This window comes from Bidens hawaiensis, unplaced genomic scaffold (assembly GCF_021521415.1).
Source record: "Bidens hawaiensis isolate Kalapana, Puna unplaced genomic scaffold, B.hawaiensis_p1.1 tig00041225_1, whole genome shotgun sequence".
Taxonomy (NCBI): Eukaryota; Viridiplantae; Streptophyta; class Magnoliopsida; order Asterales; family Asteraceae; genus Bidens; species Bidens hawaiensis.
In genome coordinates, this window is record NW_027505709.1 from 50,618 (window position 1) to 60,415 (window position 9,798).

At 34.5% G+C, this 9,798-nt stretch overlaps 2 pseudogenes across 3 annotated transcripts; one reads left to right on the forward strand and one right to left on the reverse strand.

Moving 5' to 3' along the window:
* The first annotated feature begins 754 nt into the window (after window positions 1-754).
* On the forward strand, window positions 755-3,689 carry LOC143614890 (uncharacterized; annotated as a pseudogene). Of its 2 annotated transcripts, none has more exons than XR_013150370.1 (2): window positions 755-833; window positions 2,306-3,689. The product of XR_013150370.1 is annotated as an uncharacterized LOC143614890, transcript variant X2 (transcript). The 2 variants fall into 2 exon arrangements; XR_013150369.1 differs by lacking the exon at window positions 755-833 and adding an exon at window positions 860-923 and having other exon boundaries at window positions 2,301-3,689.
* Window positions 3,690-4,895: 1,206 nt separating this feature from the next.
* LOC143614886 (choline transporter protein 1-like) lies at window positions 4,896-9,560 on the reverse strand (annotated as a pseudogene). The gene is made up of 10 exons (XR_013150368.1): window positions 9,308-9,560; window positions 8,127-8,485; window positions 7,454-7,599; window positions 6,903-7,086; window positions 6,756-6,829; window positions 6,541-6,651; window positions 6,111-6,467; window positions 5,767-6,027; window positions 5,288-5,515; window positions 4,896-5,207 (listed from the first exon to the last, which is right to left on the reverse strand). The product of XR_013150368.1 is annotated as a choline transporter protein 1-like (transcript).
* Window positions 9,561-9,798: the final 238 nt, after the last annotated feature.

Sequence of the window (9,798 nt, forward strand, 5' to 3'; positions counted from 1 at the left end):
AATCCTACACATGGTTAATTTGTTAGATATTTTGTATCACAAAAACACCCGAAATGAAAATACATGTTAGTATTTTATATTTATATAATTACATCCTAGTTACGTTATTGTATATTACATTTTCTACTACATTCATCTAATTACGATTGATGATACTAGCAGTTAAAAAATAATGATTAATGCTACAAATACTTTTATTATTTTAGCTCGTTTAACTTAGGTCTTATCAAATAATAACAACACTAAAACTATGATACAACTCCTCGGCCATAGTGATTAAAGTAAGACACCTAAAGATTTCAATATAAGATTATGTGTAGTGGATGAAGCTTCTTTGTGGTCTTTGTGTGCGACATGTGACGTCACATCAGTATATGAGTTTTTTAGCTAAAATAAGTGCAGTGGATGAGGAGTCTATTCAAATTATTACCCTATTATTACGTTTATTATTATATATTATCATAAAAAAAAAATCCACAAATCACGGCGCTGCATGGGGAGCCCCAAAAGCGCCCATAGCACCCTGGGGCGGTGTTTCCGATGCTATGGGGTGCTCTCAAGGCCCATGACGCCCCGTTATATCGGGTCTAAAGGGGAGATTAGCCGTTCGGGTTTCTTTACGAGGGTGGAATGGACCGTATAATAATAATAATAATAACAATAATAATAATAATAATAATAATAATAAATGAAAAAAGGTAATTATCGAATTGAAATTATTATTATTATTATTATTATTATGTTTGGGGATTTGTTTCAAGAACCCTAGAGAGAGCGAGCTGCAATCGAACAATTCGTTCAACACCGCCAACTTAAATCAAATCAAATCAAAGGTAACTCACTAACTGTGGATTCAATTCAGTCTTCAAATTGCAATTTGGAGTCAATATATCCATCGATCGTTAGTGTTAGCTTCCAGATCGGTATCTTCATCACTCGATTTCTTCAATTAGGGTTTCTTCTGATCTACTACTAGATCTGTTCTCTTATTTTCATTTCTATAACCTACGCTTTCTCTTGAGTTTTGCAGCTGTATCCAATTTGTTAGTTTCATTTCATTTGATATGCTGTTTTGATTACTTTAATTTGCTGTTCAGTTTCTAATTTGTCATTTTAAATTCATTTCATCAGTGTATATGCTGTTCTGATTGCTTTAGTTTGTACTTTAGGGTTTATCTCTTCATATATTTTGCTTTCATAAGTAATCAATTGCTGATTTATGATGCTTTTAGCTTACACCAAGAGTTCATTCTCTTTTACCTGTTGATTGCATATGTTGTTCAGATATATAGGATGCTTTTGATGATTCTAAGTAATGAAATGCTGCTTTAATTGATGCTTTTGAGATATTATTTTTATTGTATGCACTAAGTGTGTATGGTTCTTAGAAAATGTAGGATGCTATTTATTGTTAATCTGTTATAGAGACATATATATAAACTCAAAGAGAACTAGCAAGCATGTGATGCTCTTAAGTAGTGAAATAACGAGTTTGATGATGCTTAGACTGTTTTAAGATTATATTCAGTTTTTATCTTGGAATGTGTAAAAACTACCTGGAAATAAACATGTTTTACCTGATTTTGATGACGCTTTTAAATTGCTTCAGGATTATTATATTCTGTTCGTGTTAAATGCTTTTGTGTCGTAGAGATATGGGACGCTTCTCTTGTTTGTTCTCTGTAGCATTTTCTTTATACAACAAGCATATTTGTTTCTCTTGAAGAAGCAGTGATTTAGTAATCCATATGATGTTTTATAATAGTTCAAGATGCTATTGGTATTTTTATTTGTTTTCTTGTTAGCAGTCCTAGTTTACCTAAAGATCTTTGTGTATATGTTATCTTTTGCGACTTCCATTATAGCCTGTACATATGATTATATTTGTATAATCTGCTACATATTCGTTTAAGTTTCAGACTCAACGTCATACAACTCAATTCAACTGTTTGTTGATTTGCTTATGCTTTATCACTAACGGGTCAAATGGCTATGCTAAAAGGTTTAACTAAATAGGGAAAACTGTTCAAATATTTAACTTATGTTGATTGTAAGAAGCATCAAATCATCAATATCATATTACACATCACATTTCAAAGATTGATGGGTTGATTTAAGTTATTTTATATCTCTAATGTGTCATTCATATGGGTTAAGTTAAAAGCCTTAAACCCAATTTGGTTTAACAGGGCAAAGTGTATTCAAATTCATAGAACATCTCAAACCACTTTATACAATATATGTTGATTGTAATCACAATAATATGAGTTTTGTAATCATACCCGGCACATGTTTTGTAGGGTAGAAGATGATTGGAAAACCAGCAACTGCGGTCCTATATTCCCTACTCAAAGATGGCGAAAAACGACCTGTTGAAGACATCATCACCGATTTCTCCACAAAGATTCCCCGCTCTATCCACCTTGAAATCTGCTCTTCACTAATTATTCTCCTTGAAGACACACCAAAATTTCTCAAACCCGTCGAGCGTTTAGTTGCGTTCTCGTTACTTCATCACACCTATCCCTCCACCAGACCATATCTTCAACTGCTTATTAATGCTGCAACCGATGAAAAATCAGAAAACTATGAAAAGGCTTTTATTCTTCATCTGTTAAGTGGGACCAAAGATGTTTTAAAATCATCAGCAGCTGATTACATCACCAAGTTTGATCCGTCATCTTTCAGCCCCCCACCCGTTGACCAGCTTCAAAAACAATACCTCACCAAAACCGAGCCCGACCTGTTTAACGTCTTTTTCAAAGACGTTGCTGTTAAAAACGTGATATCTGACCCGGACGTCCCACGCGGGTGTGACGTTAATTCCCCTGAGTTTGACTCAGTCAAACCCAAAATCGGGTCTGGTGACCGAGATGAAACGATAACAGGTCTGCTTCAATCGTCATCATTAGAAGGGCTGTATCCTCATTGGACCCGGCCGCGTCCACCTAGACTCCCGGTTCTAGACGGTGAACTCGTGTGGGTCAACCCCGACACCACTCACGAACCGCTTTGGGATTTGGGTATGTGTGCCGACACGAGCCGTGGTGCAGCAGTTCGTGACTTAATTGTTAAAGCGTTAAAAGGCCCGCTTGCACCAACTCAACAAGAGCAAGTTTTACTTGAACTAACGTCCGACCCAAAACTCGTTTACCACTGTGGGTTGACTCCAAGAAAACTACCAGAGTTAGTCGAAAACAATCCGTTAATTGCAGTTGAAGTTTTGATTAAACTTATGAACTCACCTGAAATCTCAGATTACTTCACGGTTCTTGTGAACATGGATATGAGTTTACACTCGATGGAAGTTGTGAACCGGTTAACGACCGCAGTTGAGTTACCAACTGAGTTTGTACATATGTACATAACGAACTGTATATCATCGTGTGAGAATATAAAGGATAAGTATATGCAGAATCGGTTGGTGAGGTTGGTGTGTGTATTTCTGCAGAGTTTGATCAGAAACAAGATAATAAATGTGCAAGATTTGTTCATTGAGGTTCAAGCGTTTTGCATCGAGTTTTCGAGGATTCGTGAAGCAGCAGGTTTGTTTAGGCTTCTTAAAACTTTGGAGTGATTAATGTTTTTTGTTCTGTTTAGTTTTTGTGTTTTTGCATAAAGATTTGTACTTGGAAGATGGATGATTTGGATTATGCTATCTTGTTTTAGAATCTTTAAAGTGGTTTTTTCAAAGTTGTATTCTGTTAATTAACATAGTATAGCACAGGTGGTTTTGACATTGTTACTTTGGTTATGCTATAGAGCTCATGCATGCGTGGAATCCGAAAGGGTTTTAGGCCAACTTCGGCGTATTTGTATATTCAGAAAAGGACATGGGTTGTCCAACTCGTGAACTTAGACGATACAAATGTATATGGTAGCACCAATTTTCAGCTATCTAGGCTTCCAGCAGGGTTACCTGATATTATAATTTATAATCATCGTTGATGAGCATAGCTTATTAACACGTTATAGAAACCTCTACTTGTGTCCATTTTCCCCCGCTAAACCTTATGCTCAAAAATAGATCTTGATGTACACAGTTTTACGCTGCATTTTGCAAGGGGTTGTTTCCAAGACTTGAACCCGTGACTTTCAGATTATGTGACAACAATATGTTTACATGTCTTGTTTATTTATGCATTGAAGGGAAAATAAGTTTTTTTATGCTTTGTGGTTCCTAGCGTTTCATATACAGTATGGTGAACTTTGAGATACATACTTATTAGTCGATCAACGTCATTGCCTTGATTAGCCAAAACGTGTAAACGAAACAAATGAGATATATGATAGATATTTAACGGTACAAGTCAATCAAATGACTCTAAAAACAATTTTACGTAACAATAACTAAAAGTATATTAGTTTTAACTTCGGTCCTAGTATATTTTAAAACTTGAACCAAAGACCAACTTATGGAGTACAGCTCAGTCCGATAACGGGTAGGTTTAGTGCGGTGTGTTTTATTTTTACGGACTTCACAAATTATTCTCACTCCTTACCAATAGTCACCCAACAAATACAATCAAGCTTATCCACATCACTCTGGTAAACAAAAAACAAATTGGTAGGCTAATCCGACCATCCCACAAATGAAATGAAAACGAAGAACAAGGTTGAAACAAAATAATAAAAAAAAATCTTATTTGAAACCGAATAGATTAAAATGGTCAAACCATGACGAAAATCAAATTAAGTTACTAAACTATTAAGATTATATACTAAATTACTATTAAGATGACTATATGTAAGGACCAATTTATATTGACTTATCTAATTCAAAATGAAAGATAAGTCAAAAAAATTTTAGGCCATGTAATTAAAAGTAGCCCAAAACCTAACACAAACTTTAATCATTCATTCAAAACTTGCACCTGTTACCTATATTGCTATATATAATGAACTTGAACATATTGTTCTCTATTCCACTTGTTTTCTACACATACATTAACCTAACCTAAATGCTACCACCACAAAAAAGTAACAACAAAACAAAATCCCACTACATTTCATATCATCCTTCATTGTCCAATTCTTGGCAACTCATTTTGTTCATCAAATGTTTCAATCAAAAGTGAAGGCGCATAATGCGCGGTCCCTTGATGTTCCTCCGAATCTTGATAGTACGAAAGTATAATAGTATCAATCGACATTTCAACAACCGCAAAGAAAAGGGTAGCCACCACATACCCGAGCCCCCAACACGCCTACAAAATCCAAGAAAATCAAGTTAGTATCAGTCTTTCTGGTCAAAGATTCAAGTTTGACCCGAACCCGTATTACATACCAGCACAGGAAGTAATGGGGAGGTGATCTTGTTGTGGGATGATTTGTATTTGTGAGTATCCAACATGAGAAATGCAAAAAGTGCACTTGCAAGACTCACACATAGCTTTCCAAGAAAGAGAATAATGTCCCCGATTACGTTTACTCGGCCTATACGCAGAATATTACTAATTATCAAATCCGTTGCCATTTCCGAAGCTCTAAAGAACCCTTTTCCCGTTATAGCAATCTGCAAAAAACAAAAAAATATATATATTATTCAAAACGCGTGAAATCCATTAATGTTGCGTTTTATCTCAAAAGGGTCAAACTATAAACTTAGATACAAGAAAAATGATTCAAACGACCTCCTAAATCACTAATACAAGATTTATAACATTGCAATAATATTGGTTTTGTAATCGTAATCAAATAATTTACTCAAAAATTATAATAAAATAGAAATTCGACAAAAAAGACGAGGTTTAAGTCTTTACTAACCATAATATATGCATTGCGGTTCACACATTTTACGGTCAACTCAATGCATTTTAAGCAAAATCGGTAAGTATAAAACATCATCCGTTTAATCCAACTTTTGGGCATGATGTCAGCAACTTTTAGTCTCCGGCGTATGGCCTCAAGTATGAACCGAGTCGACTCAACAAACGACACAACCAAGGACCCGATCGCCACCGACCCTAGGCTATATCGCATGAGTAGCTTCATTGATGAAAAAACCGGAAGAAATGGAATCGTTGCCTAAATCGAACAAAAATAAATAATTAGACAAAAAAAAAATTCAAAATCTAAAAAATAAAAGTTTTTTTTGTAAAAAGGCTAACCGAAGATTCCCCGCGGGCCCAGTAATATGAAGCTACAGAACCAGCAATGACAGTTGACGAACACGCAATAATAAACTGAGTGGCCCAATAGCATCCAAACAAGTGGAATAATATTGAAGCTCCAATATGCGGGGTGTAATGGATACTATAGCCGCAACAATCGTTACAATTCACTCGTTTGGCTTTAAGATCATAAGCACAACAATTCGTGTTGCATGCATTGTTGACTATTTGACCCGAGCTAAAAAGATTCAGAGCCGCCGATAACCAAAACATGTAAAAAATTGTGAGGATTGTGTATGGTATAACAGGGAAAATTATTAGAGCATCAACTTCTCCAATAACCTTTGCAGCAACCTGTGGTATTATTTCATACATATTAATGTTAGAATTATTTCATACAAAAAGTTAAAGATATGATTAAACTTGCCTTGAGTACTGAGGTTGCCATAAGAATCCGCCTAACAATAGCTATAGATGATAGAACAGCAACAATCATAACACAAGTCATGAGAAACGCAACTGCACGGATATGATGTAGCTCCAGAACAAAAATAAAATTATTAAGAAATTAAATGTATAACAGGTTAGCAACGCGTTTTTGTGAGTAGATAAATTAAAGAATTGATTAATGTATGAATTTACCCTTGCAGAAACATGATAGTATGGATCATGTTCACCAATGATGGGCGAGATAGCATCGTTTCCGATCCATCCAGCTGAAAAAACTCAATAAAAGAAAAATGTCATGATATTACAAGATTAATGAGTTCATTCATTTAACTTTTTTACCTTTTAAGTAGTAGAACATTGTGACTGATATAATGAGGCCGTTGAATAAAAACACTGTAACCCATGGCATCGCGGCTACAAAATGTCAAATCATTAAAAGCCATAACATTGATAAAAGTAAAGGCAAGAGTCCTCCACACACAATCAACACGGGCCATGATTTTCCAACATCAGCAACATATCTCTGAAATAGTTACACCAACATTAATCTAAATCTTGAAATATTCACGCGTATGACATCCAAGATAGTATATTTCCAACACTTAATTCATTATATATGGTTTTTTATTTCAAATGCTTTTGAAAAATAGATATGAAGTGTTTCCATGTCAACCAGGCTCGTTTCACAATGCACTAAAAGTAACCCCTTGCAACCAGAACCCATTTTGACCCGTTAACCAAAGAATGACTCACTTCAACTAGAACCCATTTTGACCCATTACCCAGAAACTAACTTGCTTCAACCAGAATCCATTTTGACCCGTTACCCGGAAACTAACCCATTTCAACCAGAACCCATTTTGACCTGTTACCCAATATGTCACCCGTACCTTCAATACCGAAGACCGTGCATTGATGGACTTGTGAATAGATTTATCTATGACCATATCATCATTAATAGTAACTCCATTCATTTGCTTCCAATGCGTTAACGACACATTCGATGGACGATCAATAAACTGGCAACTCCAATAAACTACATCACCAATACAACTAATTATAACAAGTAACAACTAACGAATCAACTATTAAATAGAGGAGAATTCTAAGCAAACGACAGTTTTTTTTTTTTTTTGCGAGAACAGAAAGAACAAAATAAATAATTCACATTCTTTTTTTTTCGCATATTGAAAATTTTAAAGTACAAGAAAATGGTAAAATGCCATGTTAATTAATATGTTTAACATTCTAAAAAGATACATAAACAAAATTCGTTTGTTTATAGAACCAACACATGTGTAGGTAAACTTCCAACACATAACCTACATGTGTGTAGATAAATTTTTAAAAAAGTGTAAAATAAAAAGAACATATGAAAAATTAGTTTAATAGTATTTTCATTTATATAACATAGACATTTGTATAACGAAATAAAAGTTTTTAAAAATATGTAAAGTAAATGATTTGGGTTTGTTCTTTTTGTTCTCGCAATAATTTAGTCTTCTGTAATAAACAACTCCCTTGTTAAATAATTTTCATACACAAATTTCACAAATAACATACCGTTTACGCTTGGGAAAATGACAGGGTAACAAGGCCCTTGAAGCTGAAGAGAAGTGTTTCTTAGTTCAGGAGTGAGGTCAGCAAAGTAATCATAATTCATATCGATCCAATCGTCTAACGAAAGACGAATATCTCCCTCCGGATAATCGCAAACCCAATTTAAAGAGTCTTCTGATGGTATCGGGCAATCCATTAAACATATTGTCCGTGCGTTAGATAGTTGTACTCCACTGTTTTTTATTCCACTTTGGTAAACTTGATTAGGATTAACATAATATTTGAGTTCCAATTCGCGAAGGTTGAAATCTTTGTGTTTGCCTCCACATACATTTCCTTTGTAATCTAATCCAAAGTTTAGCCTATGTAAAAGATTACACATGATTAACAAATTATAATCTTAGCATTTAAAGTGGATTTTATTTTAACTAAATCAATTACAATGTAGGGGGAGAACCATATATACACGAATGAAACTCGAAAAAACTAACTTGAACATGTTGGTTAAATACAAATAAACCTTAAAGATACAATATTAATAAGGCAAATTGGATTTAATAATACAAACTATTACTTATATGACAAATAATGATCCAGACTGCCAATTTGACAAATGACACTCCTAACTTTCACTTATGTTACCAAGGTCAACCAAGTAACATAATCATCAAAGTTTTATACTTGATTTCCACTCGAGGGCGCTCATAATAATGACAAAATGAGGAAACTTACAAGCGAAACCGAGTGCAAAATCCACGATAATTGTGCTACTCAGATTGCCCTTGGCAGCTAAAGTGAAAGTTAGCATGGGCTATTATCGGCAGGAGCCGTAGTTTGAGTTATTAAAATCCAATTTGCCTATTAATAATATATTTAACAGTTTCCATGAAAATGAAACCCCTAATCAATGAACATGTAGCTAATTCTTCCCCCAAATAATAACCTCTAAAAATTTTTGCAACTTTCATAAAAGAAGCAAATGAACTTATCAGCATAATCAAGCAGATTGATGCAACAGTCAAGTCAAACCAAATCTTGACCGCCTTTAAAGCTTATTTAAGTGTCAAGACAGAACTAAATGCAACAAATTTAGTTTAATAAAACCTTGACCGCCATTGAAATAATTTTTAAAATTCAAGATAAAACCAAAAGGCAAAAAGCATAAAACTTTATAGTTTTATTACCTCAATGGGTTTCCTTGGTTGAATCCAAAGCTGGAGTTAACAATCATGGCAATCCAGAAAGCTATAAACAGAACAAGAAACACAACATCTCTGCATTTCCTCTTGTGTTTTATGATCCCATTTCCATTTGCATTTGCACCACCATCTCATCGCTTGATGGGTACTTCATATTTGATCCTCTCATGTTACAGTGTTGTGATGAGAGAGAAAGAACAAGTGAAAGCAAGATAAAGACTTGAAAGAGTGTGAAGGGTGTTCTGTTCACAAAGAAGATGTGGAAATATATCATCTATGATCATCATACTCATTATATCCCACAAATACAAAACTATGGTAGGGTCTGTTAACAATATAATGTCGACAACCTTACCTCTACTCCATAAGAACAGAGAGGCTGCTTCCGGTAAGACCCCGCTCGGGACAGTCTTTCAGCCTTTTTTAATTATCTCATGTGACAGTCTTTCAGAAGATGTGGAAATATCATTTGTTTA